Source organism: Lethenteron reissneri, chromosome 53, assembly GCF_015708825.2.
Source record: "Lethenteron reissneri isolate LAM-NWPU_2019-01 chromosome 53, ASM1570882v1, whole genome shotgun sequence".
NCBI classification, from domain to species: domain Eukaryota; kingdom Metazoa; phylum Chordata; class Hyperoartia; order Petromyzontiformes; family Petromyzontidae; genus Lethenteron; species Lethenteron reissneri.
Window position 1 is genome coordinate 1,551,389 of NC_083831.1, and position 19,796 is coordinate 1,571,184.

Sequence of the window (19,796 nt, forward strand, 5' to 3'; positions counted from 1 at the left end):
CCCCCCCTCCCCCGCCCACCCCGTGAAGAGAGGTGCCCACCCCGCCACTCCGCATCTCACGTAAATCTGCTCCCCGTCGAGTCGCCAGGGGTTTGCATTTATTCAAAAGCAGAAAAGCTCCCCCCCCCCACCACCCGGCGTTGTCGCATCTGGGATGCAACTTCTTTGGCCCAGGTGCGAAATAACCCCCTAAAAAGAAACCTCCCCAAAAGACCATAAAAATGCCCTAAAAACTCTCCCCAAAAACCACAAAAACTTCCGAAATAAACCCCATACAAACCCCCCCAAAACCTTATAGAAAACCGCAAAACTCCCCAAAAAACATAAAAATAAAAAAACCTTGAAAAACCCCACAAATAACCCCTAAAAACCCTATAGAAAACCCTAGAACATAAAAAGCTTAAAAACCCAAAATACCTTATAGTAAGCCCTAAAACAACCTTTTAAAACCCAAAAGAACTCCTAAAAACCTTATATAAAACCTTCATTTTTTAACCCCATAAACCCCCCCAAAAAACCTCCTCAAAAAGCCATAAATACCCTAAAAATCACAAAAACCCTATAGAAAACCATTAAAACTTAAAAAAACCCCTAAACTACAGAAAATATGTATAAATAACCCTAAAAACATTTTAAAAACCTACAAATAATCCCTAAAAACCCTACGGAAAACCATACAAACGTAAAAAAAACCCTGTAGAAAACCCTAAAACAATATTTTGAAAAACAAACCCCCCAAACTTCTATAGAAAACCCCAAAAAACCACAATAAAAACCCTATAGAGAAAAAAAACCCTTTAAGAATTATAAAAAGCCCTAATATCCTCAAAACCCCCTATAACGACCGCTAAACACCCCAAAAAACCCTTTAGAGAAACCTAAAAAACATTTAAACCCCTAAAAAACCATAAAGCCATGTAGAAAACCCTAAAAAACTTCAAAATCCTATAGAAAACACCAAAACACATTTTAAAACCGTAAAAACACCCGATTGGAACCCGAAAAACCTTAAGAAAACCTTTAATGAACCCTAAAATCGTATAAAAACCCCCCAATAACGTTAAAAAACCCTATAGAAACCCTAAAAGATAATATAAAACCCAATAGAAACCCATAAAAAATTTCTAAATCCCCTAAAAAACCTTTAATAAACCCTATAGAAAACCCCTCTAAACATGAAAAATCCATCAAAAAACCCCCTAACAACCCTAAAAAACCCCGATAAAAACCCATGAAAAATCCCATTAACCCCCCCCCTCCCTAAACGTGAAGCGACGTTGTGGGTTTTTTTCCTTCTTATCTTCATCCCCAACTGGGCCGACCTTCCTCCAGGTGCCCAAACCCAGGGCTCACCTCCGCCTCTCCCAACGACAGCGAGGCAGAGGCGGACATCGTCACAGGGCACCACCACCACCATCATCGCAGAGTGCCGGCAAGCTGAAGAGCCGCCGCTGGTGAGGCGGTGGAGATGGGTGTCTGTTTGGGGGGGTGTGGGGTGTGTGGGGGTGGGTGTCTGTGTGGGGGTGTCTGTGTGTGGGGGTGTGGGGGGTGTGTGGGGGTGTGTGGGGGGTGTGTGCGGGTGGGGGGGGTGTGTGGGGGGTGTGTGAGGGTGTGTGTGGGGTGTGTGGGGGTGCGTGTGGGGGTGTGTGGGGGGGGGGGTGTGGGGGTTGTGTGGGTGAGTGTGAGGTGTGGGGGGGGGTGTGGAATGGTTAGGTGCTGCTGCTAAACCTGGAGTGTGCCACTAAGAGGTGGGGCTTTACCGTCAGCCCCACCAAAACTCAGCACCTGCCAGGGTATTTTGTACCATCGGACACTCCACCCCCACAACTCCCAATTGGTGATGGGGCAGTTGTGGAGAGAGTGGAGAGTTTCCCATACCTGTGTAATAAAAGACTTCGTCAGGCACTGCTGGTCTCCGTTGCTCTTTTATTTAGTTTCCTTCTCGCAGCCCGCTGGTCCTGACAGCGGACCAGCGTCTCCTCGCGTGCGCCCCGCATGCGCACCCTCGTCAGCTTTTCCGCTCCCCCACTCCGCACACCGCTGGCCGACGGTGTGCCCAAGCTCCTCCAGCCACGTGGCTGATGGCGCAGATCCCCTCCAGCCACCCAACGTGGCTCAGCTTTTTCACTCCAGCAACTGACCCGGAGCCCTTCCGGGCTCCCACCTATATCCCCTTTACCACGTGATCCTGGCTCCTCCCCTTCCGGATCGTCAGATCCGGCCTTTCCATACTGCCCTGCTGGCTCCACCTCCATTCACCTCGCTTCCGATTGGACCCGAGGTGAACGGCGGCCCCTCCCATACGCCCCCCATACTGGGCTCCGCCCCCAATACTCCGGGTTGTGTGATTGGGCCAGAGCCTAGCAGCGAACCCTGTTTATGCTCGCATTACATGACCCCCCCCCCCCCCGATGTAAAAGACCAGCCGTCCCAGCTGAAACAGGATAAAATTATGCGAGTGACTGCAACACATTCAGGAATCACAACTGACACAATGGAGAGCACAATAACGACAAACACAATTAACGAAAGGGAAGGGATCTGGAATGAGTGCGGGTCGCCGGCCCGGAATCATCCGCCGCTGGTTTTTTCCCAGTACCCCGTTCACCAGAGAGGTCCGTAATCGGGGCCCCCTGCAACTGCAACCGCGGCGGGGTTGGAGGGGCAGCGGGGCCAGGTTTCCCCATCGCTGTGGTAGGCCCACCCGGTGCAGGAATCCTTTTGTCCGGCAGGATCATCGCCGGGCTGTCTACAGGAGGCACAACAGGTTGAACAGGCAAGGGCAGTGGCGCGTCGGACGCGACAGACACCGGCAAGGCAACGTTAGGAGATGACGCATCGACACGTGGGCAATGTAGGGTTTCAATCGGGATGTGGGGGCCGTTGGCCCCCGGGGTCCCTCCCTCACGCATCCCCTATGCCAGTTGCGTTGCCGCACCACCCTATTACCTGCTAAGGTTTCGCCGGCATTCGAACGCGACGCCCCTACTGTTACAGCCTCGCGCAGCGCTCCCACGCTGCGAACATACGTGCGCACAGCATCATCAATCAAACGCCATACTCCCCCTTTTTACACCGCTATGTACAGCTCTCGCACGCTGCGAGCGTGTGCCCGTCTATAGCCCTGTGCGGCACTCGCCTCCACGTCGAATAACCACGTTACCAATGCGCATCCGTATCCGACACGTAACGAACGTATGCGCACTCACGCACACAGCTCCCCGCGGCACTCACTCACCACTGAATACTCGCGTTATGATCGCGCACCTGTATCACACACGGAGTGAACACACGCGCACACACGCCGCTCCACACGCGACACCCACTCTCGCGCCGCTCTGCGCAGCGCTCCCCCGAGGCGAGCCGCAGCACTACACGCGTTCACACCGCTCACGAGATCACACGTGTTAAATCAGTGAGTCGACGAGGCTGGCCTATTCCACTAAACCTGTACCAATTCCCTATTTATCGGTTATGACCCTACTTTTACCTCCTTACCCACCGTTAAGTGTCCACGGCGGTCCGCTGATCCCTGTGCTAACAGCGTACCTCGGTGCGTCGCACGGACGTCCGGGTCGCTGGCTGGAGCTGCGTCTGGTCCTCTGGTGCTGGAGTAAGAGAGCGATTTCCCCTTTGCGCCCCCTATTTATCCTCCCTACATCAAAGGGATGCGGCTCTGAGTTTTTCCTTAACAATGGGCTCGCGCCCCCCTAGCACGCGCACGGCGGTTCCGGGCGCTTTTGATATGCTAATCAATGTGCGGCGTGCGCGGCGTAAATCCTAATTAATTCCTTACCCTCCCTAACAATGGGGCCTGCGCGCTCAAGCGTAATTATCCCAACCCTCCGTGACTATGCGCAAGAGCCCCTGTGGTCCCGCTATTCATGCTGTCCCGCCCCTCCCCTGCTTGCCCCGTTGACACGTGGGTGGTGTGTGTGGGGGATGCGCTTCAACCGCGGTGGCCGAATGCCCCTCGCCGCGGCCATACCATCTTAAGGCCGGTCGCAGCGCCACGGTGCATAGTAGCGTCAGGGGGGGGGACGTCCAATTCCCTGATCGCCGGAAACCGTGAGAGTTAATCCCGATAAGGGTTTCTCGGATAAAAACCGGTCGATCAGGTGACCTTCCCTTCCAGCTCTATGGGGGGGGGGGGGGGGAATGCGTGCGGGTGTGTTCATGTGAGGTGAGGTGAGGGGGACGAGGGGTTGGCTCCATCGCTTGGTAGTGGCGAGGTTGGGGGTGGGGCGCCTGCCGAACGGCTTCGTGGCGGCGGCATCACAGGGACGTGTGAACGTACCAACATCGCGACCCGACCCGAACGCGTGCGGACTGTGGGCTAGGGACCTTAATCAGCACCACCGGCCCTTGCCAGGGTTTGTGGGGAGGTCCCCACCGGCACCTGTGGGCAGTGGAGCTAGGCCATGTCCCCCACTCGCCAATGGGACCCACGATGAGAGTGCCGGCCGCATCGTTCGTTCCGGGCCTGATTCTTGGCCGTAGCCAATCGGGCCGCGTCCTGCGCCTCCGCCACGCACCGAACGGCATCGCGAATATACTCGGGGAGGAGTTTAACAGGACCCTTCGCCCGCGTGCCAAGTTGCACCTCCACAGGCGGCACATTCTCGCGACCGTATATCAAAAAGAAAGGTTAATACCCCGTCGACGCATGAGGTGCCATCCGGTAAGCAGAGAGCACTCCCGGGATATGCAAATCACAATCGGGCTGCTTCTCGCTAACCGTATGGCAGAGCATGGTCGACAGGGTCCGGTTCAACCGTTCAACCATCCCATTAGTTTGTGGATGGTAGGGAGAGGTCCGAACTTTCTTAGTTCCCAGTGCGTCGCACACATTCCGCAATAGGTTTGAAGAAAAATTTCGCCCTTGGTCTGTAAGCAGCCTTTCCGTCGCCCCCTTGTCCATCACGTACCCGAACAGGAATGCCTCCGTGATAGACGACGCCGACTGGTCGGGCAAAGGCCAGGCCATTGGCCATCGGGAAAGATATTCGACCCCGACCAGCAAAAATTTGTTCCCCCGAGTGGACGGGGGAAAGGGCCCCAGAATATCCAACGCCACCAACTCGTTAACCCGCGTCACTTGAATCGACTGCACTGGGGGAACATACGGTTGCTTAGGCGGCTTCCGCCGGGCACAGTCGGAGCACGCCCGAATATGCCCGACGACGTCAGTCATCATGCCGTGCCAAAAATAATCACGTTGCAACATCAACAAGGGTTTCTGCACCCCGAGATGTAACAACTTCTCAGCGTGCAGAATCCGAATCAACTCGTATCGCAATGATGACGGCACAACAAGGCGCCAGCGACTCTGCAAGTTCTCCCTTCACATCAACAACCCGTCACGGAGAGCTGCTCCCGGCATCCCATCAGACGACAGATACACCTTCGACTTCGCAAGTGAGTCATCGAGCAATTGTTCACGAACCCACATGGAACGCGGCAAATTCAAAACCCCGTCGGCTGGTTCCGGACATGTGGAAGCCGCGGGCATCTCCACAACGGACATGACAGGCCGCGGGGGCTGTGGAACCCACGTGCACCTATTCGTGCCAGAGGCACACGCGCAGGTGGACCCTTGCGGTAATCGGGAGAGCGCGTCCGCATTAGCGTGATGCGAGCCCTTACGGTATTGAACATCAAACGAGAACTCCTGCAAAGTTTCCAGCCATCGTGCCAGCTGGCCAGATGGCTGGTCAACTTTCAGGGAGTATTGCAAAGCCGCATGATCCGTGCGCACAATGAATTTCCGGCCATACAAATACGGGCGGTATTGTCGGACAAAATGCACAATAGCCAACAATTCCCGCCGGGTGACGCAATAGCGGGTCTCCACCGGAGAGAGAACGCGGCTCCCGTAAGACACAACGCGCTCGATGCCACCCTTACACTGCGATAGGATGGCGCCAATACCTGTGTCACTAGCGTCGGTATCCAAAATAAAAGGCAGAGCGAAATAAGGGTAATCCAGCGTTGATGCTGATGCCAAGCGATCGCGAACGCCGCCTCCTCCGCCGGCCCCCATCTGAACCTCTGGTTCTTTGCCGTAAGGAGGTGCAGCGGCCTAGCGATCGTAGCAAAATTTGGGACGAATCTGCGGTAATAGGAAACGAACCCGACAAATCGACGTACGTCTCCCACCGTGGCCAGAGTCGGCCAGTCCCGAACGCACGCCGTTTTGTCCGGGTCCGTGACCACACCATCAGAGCTGACAATGTGACCCAAATAGCGCACGGAGCGTTGCAAAAGGTGACACTTCATGGGCTTAAATTTTAAATTGGCGGAACGCACCCGAGCAAAAACAGCATCCAATCTCTGAAGATGCTCCTCAAACGTGCGGCTGAAAATAATAACGTCGTCCAAATATATCAGGCACGTGTCCCACTACAGGCCGGTCTACACGAGTTCCATCAACCTCTGGAACGTAGCGGGGGCGGCGTTCAAACTCATGGGGAGACAATTAAACTGAAACAGGCCCTGCGGCGTACGGAAAGCCGTCTTTTCCCTCGACGATTCGTCCAGGGGGAGCTGCCAGAACCCCGAAGAGAGGTCAAGAGTCGAATAAAATTTCGCCCCAGACAAGGCATCGAGGGAATCATCCATACACGGCAGGGGGTAAGCGTCTGCAACCGACACTTTGTTTAACCTCCTAAAATCAACACAAAATCGCAGGCTACCATCCTTTTTCTTTACCAGGACCACCGGAGCGCCCCATGGGCTGTTGGACGGAGAGATAATGTCGGCGGCCAGCATATCATCCACTGCGCCGCGGACATGATCCCTCTCTGCTGGGCTCAACCGATGCGGATTCATCCGAATGGGAGTAGCATCCCCGGTATCAATGTGATGGGAGATCAACGAGGTGCGTCCCAGATCGAAATCTTCTTTGCTAAAGACGTCATAATATTTGGACAGCAGCGCATGAAGCACGGACCGCTGGTACATAGTCAGGGACACGTTTTCCTGACACAACCCGGCGATCCATCGATCGTCCTGCAACGTAGAGGCCGAAATCCCCGCCACGAGACCCTGGTAATCCGGACCATCATGGGCCATGAAAGTGGTCGTGGCATGGGCCAGGACCGTACTGGTCGGCACCACAACAATGCCCGTGCCTCCGTTTAACACTTGCAAAAATGGAGGCTGACCCAGCCGAACAATCGTCTGGGCTGCGACCAGTACCAGGCCGCCCATAACAGCGTTGGACGGCGACAACAACACACCCGCCGCCCCCTCAACCCCAGGCACGGGCTTCCGATAGCGCAGCGGAATGAGCATCTGCGAGCCCGGCAGAATGTCGACTGAAACGTCGGACAGCGCCTGCACCTGGAGGTCCGGGGTGGACCAGTCCCACGGCGACGGCAAAAAGAAAATCTTACGGCCCGCCGGTAAATGAATACAACCCTGATCGACCCTTATCTGAATCGGCATCTTTGCCAGGAAATCGGTCCCCAATAAGCAAGGCACAGCGAGGGACCTGGAGATCAACACCGTCCCCGAAGCCGACACATCCCCAACGGAAATGCGTGCTTCCACCTGACCCACGATGCCCATACGCCCCCCGTTAGCAGCAACACACGAATCGAAAACCGGTCGTACCCGCGACGGCGGAATGGATAGGAGATGGAATATAACGTCCGAGATGATAGTGGCGGACGCGCCTGAATCGACCAAAATCCGCACGTCAATCCCCTGTATAGAGCCCGGTACGGTCGAAGACCCAGTAGCGGCTGCGACCACTCTGCGAGCCAGTTTCCGCCACTGTGTCATCGTCCAACGCGGATCACTTAGAGTCCCCCCGTTAGAACAGGCCCCTGGAACGCACTCCGACGGTGATGAATGAGATGACAGGCCTTGCCGGGTGTCTGCTGCGTACTGACTTGCCTGACACGGGTGACCGTCCGACGTGGATGGCGCGTCCCTGGTCGGGGACTCTGGGCAAAGAGGTGGACGAGGGCGACTCTGGCAGTCACGCTCGAAATGTCCGAGACGTCTGCAGCGGTAACATGCCAAGTCGGCCCGACGCCCAGCTCCCCCAGCGTCCCGGCGATCCATCGACGAGGGTCCCGAGCGCGACTCCGCTCCCCCCCGAGGAACCCACTGGGCCGCCGCCGCAGTGAGATCGCCAGGCCCCCTCTCGTCCGGGACGAAGACGGCCTTTGACGGTGTTCAACCAACGGCCTCCCCCTCCACGGTCGGACCGCCCGTCCAGGTGGCCATTTGCGCCCAACAGCGCAAGTTGAACTGCGTGTCGAGGCACTTGGCAGCCAACCGGGAGGTCAGCTGCTCGTGGCCGCACACGGGCAGTGGAATGCCCAGGTCCTTGGACAGTTCCAACATCTTCTCCAGTATCAAGGGCTCCAACAAGTCGGGCTCGGTCTCGGGAAACGCGGCCATGGCCAGCTCAACCACAGCACCACGGAAGGCCACAGGCGATTCCTCCGGCGCCCGTTGTCTCTGGACAAATCTACGGTGTGCATCGTCCGGAGGCTCGTACGCTTCTGCTATCTCGTCGAACGCCCCTTTCAGTGTCGCCTTCTTCACAGCCACGATGGAGCGGAAAAAATTTAAGGACTTGTCATCCAGGAGCGTTGGCAGAACCTCCAAGGCCTCTGCATCCGTCCACTTGGCCGATCGGACAGCCGACTCAAAACGACAAGCGAATGCGCTCCAATCCCCTCCGACGGTAAATTCTTTAATAGTCGTCAGACGGCGGCTGCGAGTCCCCCCGCTGCTGTCATCCGAAGCGGGCGCCCCACGTGGCGGTGACAAGATGGCGGCTTCCCGCCAGTCAGTCGTGGCCGCGCCCAAGATGGCGGCGTCCTGCCGCGTGTCAGGAAAGGCGGGAAGCCTCGCAGAGGCCGCAATGGCGGATGGCTCGGCCCCACCCGAAGTTTCCCCCCGGAGAGGCCCGACGCGTGGCTGTCCCGGCATCGTCGCTGGCGCGACCAGGGTGACCAAATCCAGCAAAAAGGCCCGTAGCGAATCAATTTGCTCCACTACGAGCCGCCAGCCGTCCTCGGCGCCCGTTGACGCAGACAGCCCGGCTGCCGCGACGACATCTTGTACCCCTGTCGTGTCGCTCGCCGCCGCTTCGCCCGCGCCCTCCGTGTTTAGGACCGCCACCGCCGGAGGAAGGTTCTATTCGTCCTCTGAAGAAGGCGTAGGTAGATTCTTCTTCTTGAGATGTTTTGACATCTCGAAGCACTTCTGACCCCAATGTAATAAAATACTTCGTCAGGCACTGCTGATCTCCGTTGCTCTTTTATTTAGTTTCCTTCTCGCAGCCCGCTGGTCCTGACAGCGGACCAGCGTCTCCTCGCACGCCCCGCATGTGCACCCTCGTCAGCTCCTCCGCTCCCCCACTCCGCACACCGCTGGCCGACGGCGTGCCCAAGCTCCTCCAGCCACGTGGCTGATGGCGCAGATCCCGTCCGGCCACCCAACGTGGCTCAGCTTCTTCACTCCAGCAACTGACCCGGAGCCCTTCTGGGCTTCCACCTATATCCCCTTTACCACGTGATCCTGGCTCCTCCCCTTCCGGATCGTCAGATCCGGCGTTCCTATACTGCCCTGCTGGTTTCACCTCCATTCACCTCGCTTCCCATTGGACCCGAGGTGAATGGCGGCCCCTCCCATACGCCCCCCATACTGGGCTCCGCCCCCCAATACCCCGGGCCGTGTGATTGGGCCAGAGCCCAGCAGCGAACCCCGTTTACGCTCGCATTACACTTGGGCAGTGTGTTTATGACCGGCTCTGGTTTAACAGCAGACGTATCATTCTCAATCAGTCGAGCGGCATTATCTTTTCATCGGTTGCGTAACGCTGTGCGGAAGCTACCTGGTCTATCGCTCCGGACAAAGCTTCGGGTCTTCTCGGCCACACTCATTCCATCCCTTCTCTACACTTGCGAAACGTGGACCCCACTAATGGAAGATCTTCGCCGGTTAGAAACATTTAGGCTGGCCTGCCTACGATCCATCCTGGGTTTAACTAGGCTGGATTGTGTGAGGAGCTCACAAATCCTTGAAAGATCTGGACAATGTCCCATCGGTGAGCTCCTCCAGCAGGCAAGGCTGCGTTGGCTGGGCCATGTAGCCAGCATGCCCAGCCACCACATGCCTAAATAGATTTTGTTCGGCCGGATCGAGGGGGCAAAATGGGCGCGGCACGGGCTGGAGAAGAGATGGAGTGATGTGGTACAAGATCGGCCTCTCTGGAGGAGGCTCGTGAAGGACGCTGCTGGGCAGTTGGAGGCAGTCGTCCTCCAACAACAACGGAGGGTGGAGGAGCAACGCTCACAACAACGAGCGGAGCGCCGGGTGGCTAAAGCACAGCAAGTTGGCACAGTAGGGGGCAGAGTCAGTCGATCTGTGACACCTGGGTCTGCCCCGTGACCTTCTGCCAGCGGGCTTTCAACACTTCACGTGGCCTCAAGGTGCACATGGCCTGACACAAGCTTCGTGGTGACGTCACCGCCACTTAGTGGCGAACGGCGGTTGTTGTGGGGTCTGTGTGGCGGTCTGCTGCTGCTACTCCTGCTGATGCTGCTACTCCTGCTGCTCCTACTGCTGCTGCTCCTGCTGCTGCTACTACTCCTGCTGCTCCTACTCCTGCTGCTGCTCCTACTCCTGTTGCTGCTTCTACTCCTGCTGCTGCTACTACTCCTGCTGCTCCTACTCCTGCTGCTGCTCCTACTCCTGCTGCCTCTCCTACTCCTGTTGCCGCTCTTACTCCTGCTGCTGCTGCTCCTACTCCTGCTGCTGCTCCTACTCCTGCTGCTGCTCCTACTCCTGCTGCTACTCCTACTCCTGCTGCTGCTCCTACTCCTGCTGCTGCTCCTACTGCTGCTGCTATTCCTGCTGCTGCTCCTGCTGCTACTCCTCCTGCTGCTCCTACTGCTGCTGCTACTCCTGCTGCTGCTCCTGCTGCTACTCCTCCTGCTGCTTGCTCCCCTGCCCCGCCACTCCTCTCTGGGAAGCGGCTCTCGGCTCCTCCACAGCCAGGACCAGCGTCTCGGCTGAGACGTCTCGACTGAGACGTCTTCCTCGCCACGATCATCACCCCCCACCCTCCAGTTCACCCAGCGCCCCACCCCCTTCCGTGCCCCCCCCCGGTCCCCCCAGCCGCTGTCTCCGTCTGTGTTGTACGGGCCCCCTTAACGCTCTCCTCTCACCGGGGTCATTGCGCAATGGGGCAGCTGGAGGCGTTCGCTCCTCCAGCGTCGACGGAGGGCAGCAGAGGAGCGACGCGCTCGCTGCTGGCTACGTACGGAGCGAAAGAAGTTCAACATACACACATCAACATACACACACATCAACATACATCAAACATACACACACATCAACATAATCAAACATACACACATCAAACATACACACATCAACATACACACATCAACATACATCACACATACACACATCAACATACACATATCAACACACATCAACATACACACATCAACATACACACATCAACATACATCAAACATACACACACATCAACATAATCAAACATACACACATCAAACATACACACATCAACATACACACATCAACATACATCACACATACACACATCAACATACACATATCAACACACATCAACATACACACATCAACATACACACATCAACATACATCAACATACACACATCAACATACACACGTCAACATACACACACATCAACATACATCAAACATACACACATCAACATACATCAAACATACACATATTAACATACACACACATCAACATATATCAACATACACAAATCAACATGCACAGATCAACATACACACACATCAACATACATCAAACATACACACATCAACACACACACATCAACACACATCAACATACATCAAACATACACATATCAACATACACACACATCAACATACATCAAACATACACACATCAACACACATCAATATACATCAAACATACACACATCAACATACACACACATCAACATGCATCAAACATACACACATCAACATACACACATCAAGACACATCAACATACATCAACATACACACACATCAACATACATTAAACATACACACATCAACATACATACACATCAACATACATCAAACATACACACATCAACATACACACACATCAACATACACACACATCAACATACACACATCAACACACATCAACACACATCAACACACGTCAAAATCAATACACATCAACATACACACATCAACATACATCAAACATACACACATCAACATACACATATCAACACACATCAACATACACACATCAACATACACACACATCAACATACATCAACATACACACATCAACATACACACGTCAACATACACACACATCAACATACATCAAACATACACACATCAACATACATCAAACATACACATATTAACATACACACACATCAACATATATCAACATACACAAATCAACATGCACAGATCAACATACACACACATCAACATACATCAAACATACACACATCAACACACACACATCAACACACATCAACATACATCAAACATACACATATCAACATACACACACATCAACATACATCAAACATACACACATCAACACACATCAATATACATCAAACATACACACATCAACATACACACACATCAACATGCATCAAACATACACACATCAACATACACACATCAAGACACATCAACATACATCAACATACACACACATCAACATACATTAAACATACACACATCAACATACATACACATCAACATACATCAAACATACACACATCAACATACACACATCAACACACATCAACACACATCAACACACATCAAACATCAATACACATCAACATAATACGCATCACCATATATCAAACACACACACATCAACACACAGCTAACACAGAGTGAGTATTTATACTGGAGGAATCCGATGAGCTATAAAGCTCTTTTTCCACAGATCTCCATTTGGGACGTCTGTGTCGGGCCCAGTGGCGAGTAGAGGCGTTGGTGGTGGTGGTGTTGGTGGTGGTGTTGGTGGTGGTGGTGTTGGTGGTGGTGGTGTTGGTGGTGGTGGTGTTGGTGGTGGTGGTGTTGTTGGTGGTGTTGGTGGTGTTGTTGGTGGTGTTCGTGGTGTTGGTGGTGGTGTTGGTGGTGTTGGTGTTGGTGGTGTTGGTGGTGGTGTTAGTGGTGGTGGTGTTGGTGGTGGTGGTGGTGTTGGTGGTGTTGGTGGTGGTGTTGGTGGTGTTGGTGGTGGTGTTGGTGGTGTTGGTGGTGTGGTGGTGGTGTTAGTGGTGGTGGTGGTGTTGGTGGTGTGGTGGTGGTGTTGGTGGTGGTGTTGGTGGAGGTGTTGGTGGTGTTGGTGGTGGTGTTGGTGGTGGTGTTGGTGGTGTTGGTGGAGGTGTTGGTGGTGGTGTTGGTGGTGTTGGTGGTGGTGTTGGTGGTGGTGTTGGTGGTGGTGTTGGTGGTGTTGGTGGTGGTGTTGGTGGTGTTGGTGGTGGTGTTAGTGGTGGTGGTGGTGTTGGTGGTGTTGGTGTTGGTGGTGGTGTTGGTGGTGGTGTTGGTGGAGGTGTTGGTGGTGGTGTTGGTGGTGGTGTTGGTGGTGTTGGTGGTGGTGGTGGTGTTGGTGGTGGTGGTGTTGGTGGTGTTGGTGGTGGTGCAATCCGCCGGTCATCTCAGTCGGCCAACCCGTGGCACCTGGGCTCTGTCCCGTCAGCGGGCGAGTCTAGGAACACGTCACCTGACCTCAAAGTGCACCTAGCCTGGCATCAAGCGCTGCGGCGACTTCACCGCCACTTAGTGGGCTGCTGCTGTTGTTGTTGTTGAACACGATACGCAACACAACAACAACCCAATGCTTTATCATCGGCGTGTATGCCCCACCGAAATATTTGTTTCCCACGTGCCACGCCCGACCGCCTTTGTCTCCCCAGTGGCGATGTTTACGCACCGCACCAGGTACTCATTCGAGGCTGAGTCAACCTATGGCAGGCCCAGTAACCGGTTCAGAGCGGGAATCGAACTCGGGTCGCCAAATGCAGCGACTTTTGCTAACCGGCGTGCCGCAGTGTTGCTGGTTAGGGTGGAGTCCATCCCCCAGGCGAGATTAGACATTTGCAGCAGCCAAAGACTCGAAATGCACGATTCTAAATGTGGACGGAAAAACCGGAGGACCTGGAGAAAAATCCACGCGACCACGGGGAGAGAGACACCGTAAACTCCAAATATAAAGCAGGCGTCAGGTCGGGATCGAACCCACGACCTTCTGTATAGCAGGCAAGATAGGTAACATCTCGCTCCCGAGGCACACTGACAGAGACACTCACAGAGACACTCACAGAGACACGGACACACAAAGACAAAGAAACGGACACACACACAGGGACACACACAGACACACGATGATACACCGACACACACACACAGAGCCATGGAGACACATGCAGAGACACATAGACACGAATTCACTCACAGACCACATACATACAAAGACAAATATTCCCCGTATAGCCTTAACAGACTGTAGGGGCAAGTGCTGTTAGCGAGCACCTATGAATGCCGGAACGGTACACGAGTGGATGGGTGGCCAGCATCACGCCCGGCCGCCTCTGTCTCCCCAGTGTCGATGTTTACACACCGCACCAGGTACTCATTTGAGGCTGAGTCGACCTAGGGGAGCCCCAGTACTGGTTCAGATAATCGTGACTGGGTGTTGGCCGTGAGCGGGAATCGAACTCGGGTCGCCGGGTTCGTAGCGCAGCGTAGCGCTAACCACTACACCACCGCTCCACAGACACGGAGATACAGACACAGAGAGTTAGACACAGACACAGAGACACAGACACAGAGATGGACACAGTTGAGCAAATTCCTGCCAGGGTTTTTTTGAGAGTTTGTTAGCAGCGCCGCTGGATTTCCGCGGAGTCGGCGAGACGAGTGGAAAGGAGGCGCAGTCGTCTGTGAACGATCTGTCGGCTTCCAGCACCCCCCCGCCTCCCGCCCGCCTACCCGAGCTGCCGAGTGTGTGGGGTGTCGGCGTGGGTGGCCGCGAAAATCGAGCGGGCACGAGGAGTGAGCGGAGGTGACCCCCGGAGCGAGAAAGAAGCGCCTGGGGCTGGATGTGGGACTCTGGGTGTGAGTCTCTGGATGTGAGACTCTGGATGTGAGACTCTGGATGTGAGACTCTGGATGTGAGACTCTGGATGTGAGACTGGATGTGAGACTCTGGTTGTGAGTCTCTGGATGTGAGACTCTGGATGTGAGACTCTGGATGTGAGACTCTGGATGTGAGACTCTGGGTGTGAGACTCTGGGTGTGAGACTCTGGATGTGAGACTCTGGATGTGAGACTCTGGGTGTGAGACTCTGGATGTGAGACTCTGTGTGTGAGTCTCTGGATGTGAGTCTCTGTGTGTGAGTCTCTGTGTGTGAGACTCTGGATGTGAGACTCTGGATGTGAGTCTCTGTGTGTGAGTCTCTGGATGTGAGTCTCTGTGTGTGAGACTCTGTGTGTGAGATTCTGGATGTGAGACTCTGGATGTGAGTCTCTGGATTTGAGTCTCTGGTTGTGAGACTCTGTGTGTGAGACTCTGGATGTGAGTCTCTGTGTGTGAGACTCTGGATGAGAGTCTCTGGATGTGAGTCTCTGGATGTGAGACTCTGTGTGTGAGACTCTGGATGTGAGACTCTGTGTGTGAGACTCTAGATGTGAGACTCTGGGTGTGAGACTCTGGATGTGAGTCTCTGTGTGTGAGTCTCTGTGTGTGAGACTCTGGATGTGAGACTCTGGATGTGAGACTCTGGATGTGAGACTCTGGATGAGAGTCTCTGGATGTGAGTCTCTGGATGTGAGACTCTGGATGTGAGACTCTGGATGTGAGACTCTGGATGTGAGACTCTGGATGTGAGACTCTGGGTGTGAGACTCTGGATGTGAGACTGGATGTGAGACTCTGGATGTGAGACTCTGGGTGTGAGACTCTGGATGTGAGACTCTGGATGTGAGGCTCTGGATGTGAGACTCTGGATGTGAGACTCTGGACGTGAGATTCTGGACGTTAGACTCTGGACGTGAGACTCTGGACGTGAGACTCTGTGTGTGAGACTCTGGGTGTGAGACTCTGGGTGTGAGACTCTGGATGTGAGGCTCTGGATGTGAGACTCTGGATGTGAGGCTCTGGATGTGAGACTCTGGACGTGAGATTCTGGACGTTAGACTCTGGACGTGAGACTCTGGACGTGAGACTCTGGATGTGAGAATCTGAGTCATTGCGCTCCCCCCCCCATGTCTCCCTCGGTCGCTACAAGCTCCCCCATCCACCCCCTCTACAATAATTAATTGCAATCCCTCCTGAGGAGTTTTCCAACGACTCTGGTTGTCGCCTGATGAGGCTGGTGGTGGTGGTTGTAATTATCCGGCAAGAACGTCGCGGTGATGTTAATGGTATCGTGGGTTTAACTCTCCAACACAAACCCGGTTTAGTGGTGAACTGGTAACAAATTGGCACGGTTTATGTTGTTAACGTGAATAAAACTCACTAATTGGTGGTGTCGGAGTGGTGGCAGGTTTAACAACATGTCAAATTTACGAGATCGAACCCCACCCTCCTGCTACACTACTGCTACTACCATGTGTTAAAGCAGCGGCTCTTAACCTTGAATGCAGCCTCGCACGCCTAAGCGTTCTAAAAACAACAACAACAAATCTGTCCGTGTCTCGCTCGCCCCCAGCTAAGGTGGTGGTCAAGAACAAGACGAAGACGACCAAGAGGCCATCCATAAATGACGTCACGCACCTGGGGGGGGGGGGTGAGACATTTGTGACGATGTAACGAGTGGAGGGGGGGGGTGAGAAATGTGACGTCACATCAAAATGCGCAACTTTAAATAAATATAGACAACACGTTCTACTGTGAGGGAAAAAAGTATTTGATCCCCTGCTGATTTTGTACGTTTGCCCACTGACAAAGAAATGATCAGTCTATAATTTTAATGGTAGGTTTATTTGAACAGTGAGAGACAGAATAACAACAACAAAAATCCAGAAAAACGCATGTCAAAAATTGTATAAAATGATTTGCATTTTAATGAGGTAAATAAGTATTTGACCCCCTCTCAATCAGAAAGATTTCTGGCTCCCAGGTGTCTTTTATACAGGTAACGAGCTGAGATTAGGAGCACACTCTTAAAGGAAGTGCTCCTAATCTCAGCTTGTTACCTGTAAAAAAGACACCTGTGTTCACAGAAGCAATCAATCAATCAGATTCCAAACTCTCCCCCATGGCCAAGACCAAAGAGCTCTCCAAGGTGAGAATTGTTTTATTATGTTTTATTTTTATTATTTTATTACTTCCCTTCTACGTGACTTTACCGAAAGAACCAAGAAGATGAATCCCTGCAGTCACGAAAGCTTTAAATCGAAAAAAAAGCTCTCCAAGGATGTCAAGGACAAGATTGTAGATCTACACAAGGCTGGGATGGGCTACAAGACCATCGCCAAACAGCTTAGTGAGAAGGTGACAACAGTTGGTGCGATTATTCACAAATGAAAGAAACAAAATAACACAAAATATCCCTCGGCCTGGGGCTCCATGCAAGATCTCACCTCGCGGAGTTGCAATGATCATGAGAACAGTGAGGAATCAGCCCAGAACTACACGGGAGGATCTTGTCAATGATCTCAAGGCAGCTGGGACCATAGTCACCAAGAAAACAGTTGGTAACACACTACGCCGTAAAGGACTGATATCCTGCAGCGCCCGCAAGGTCCCCCTGCTCAAGAAAGCACATATACATGCCCGTCTGAAGTTTTCCAATGCACATCTGAATGATTCAGAGGACAACTGGGTGAAAGTGTTGTGGTCAGATGAGACCAAAATGGAGCTCTTCGGCATCAACTCAACTCGCCGTGTTTGGAGGAGGAGGAATGCTGCGTATGACCCCAAGAACACCATCCCCACCGTCAAACATGGAGGTGGAAACATTATGCTTTGGGGGTGTTTTTCTGCTAAGGGGACAGGACAACTTCACCGCATCAAAGGGACGATGGTCGGGGCCATGTACCGTCAAATCTTGGGTGAGAACCCCTCAGCCAGGGCATTGAAATTTGGTCGTGGATGGGTATTCCAGCATGACAATGACCTAAAATACACGGCCAAGGCAACAAAGGAGTGGCTCAAGAAGAAGCACATTAAGGCCCTGGAGTGGCCTAGCCAGTCTCCAGACCTTAATCCCATAGAAAATCTGTGGAGGGAGCTGAAGGTTCGAGTTGCCAAACGTCAGCCTCGAAACCTTAATGACTTGGAGAAGATCTGCAAAGAGGAGTGGGACAAAATCCCTCCTGAGATGTGTGCAAACCTGGTGGCCAACTACAAGAAACGTCTGACCTCTGTGATTGCCAACAAGGGCTTTGCCACCAAGTACTAAGTCGTTTTGCAGAGGGGTCAAATACTTATTTCCCTCCTTAAAATTCAAATCAATTTATAACAGTTTTGACATGCGTTTCTCTGGATTTTGTTGTTGTTATTATGTCTCTCACTGTTCAAATAAACCTACCATTACAATTATAGACTGATAATTTCTTTGTCAGTGGGCAAATGTACACAATCAGCAGGGGATCAAATACTTTTTTCCCTCACTGTACTTAATTAAATAGACTTTTTAATAAATGTTTTCTCCCACAAACATCAGAGTGCAGCGCCACATTCAATACGCACTACAAAGAGATTTGAAGCATGTTTTTTTTGGGGGGGGGGGGGGGCAGAGCTTTGTGACGTCATATTTGAGGGGGGGTCTGACTTTTTATGACGCCATGTGACGATGGGGGGAGGGGGGGTCAAAAATCGTCCAAAATCGCGTGACGTCATTAATGGACGGCCCCCAAGTCGTAGCGCCACTGCGTTCAACACCCCCCCACGTCCCCCTCAGCGCGTTACCGCCACGCGGCGTGGCCTCTGTTTCTATCCGTGGGGCGCTTCGCAGCAGACCTCCCCTGGGACACCGCGCTCCCCTTGCCGTGACCCTCACCCCCCCCCTCCCTCACCCTCACCCCCCCTCACCCCCTCTCCCTCCCCCTCGCCCCCCTATCACCCCCCTCGCCCCCTCCCTCCCTCTTGCCCCCCCCATCACCCCCTCGCCCCCCACTCCTTCCCCTTCGCCCCACCCCTCCCTCCCCCTCACCCCCCCTCCCCCCTCACCCCCGCTCCCTCGCCCCCCCCATTACCCCCTCGCCCCCCCTCCCTCCCCCTCGCCCCCCCTCCCTCCCCCTCGCCCCACCCTCCCTTCCCCTCCCGGTGGGGGCGAGGGGGAGGGAGCGGGGGGGGGGCGACTCTGTTGGTGTCCCACACAAAGACAAAGGTGCCCCGCGTAGCCCGGAACAGACTGCCGGGGCAAGTGCTGTTAGCGAGCAGCACCTCTCAAGGCCGACGCGGCGCGCGAGGGGGTGGGTGGGTAGCACCACGCCCGGCCGCCTTTGTCTCCCAGTGGCGATGTTTTTACGCACCGCACCAGGCACTCATTTGAGGCCGAGTCGACCTAGGGGAGGTCCATGACCAGTTCAGACGATCGTTGCCGGTGTTGACGCCGGGATCGTAGCGCGGCGCTCACCGCCACTGCGCTCCACAGACACCCACAGACACCCACACGCAGCCTCGCTCACCGCCACTGCGCTACACAGACACCCACAGACACCCACACGCAGCCTCGCTCACCGCTACTGCGCAACACAGACACCCACAGACACCCACACGCAGCCTCGCTCACCGCCACTGCGCTGCACAGACACCCACA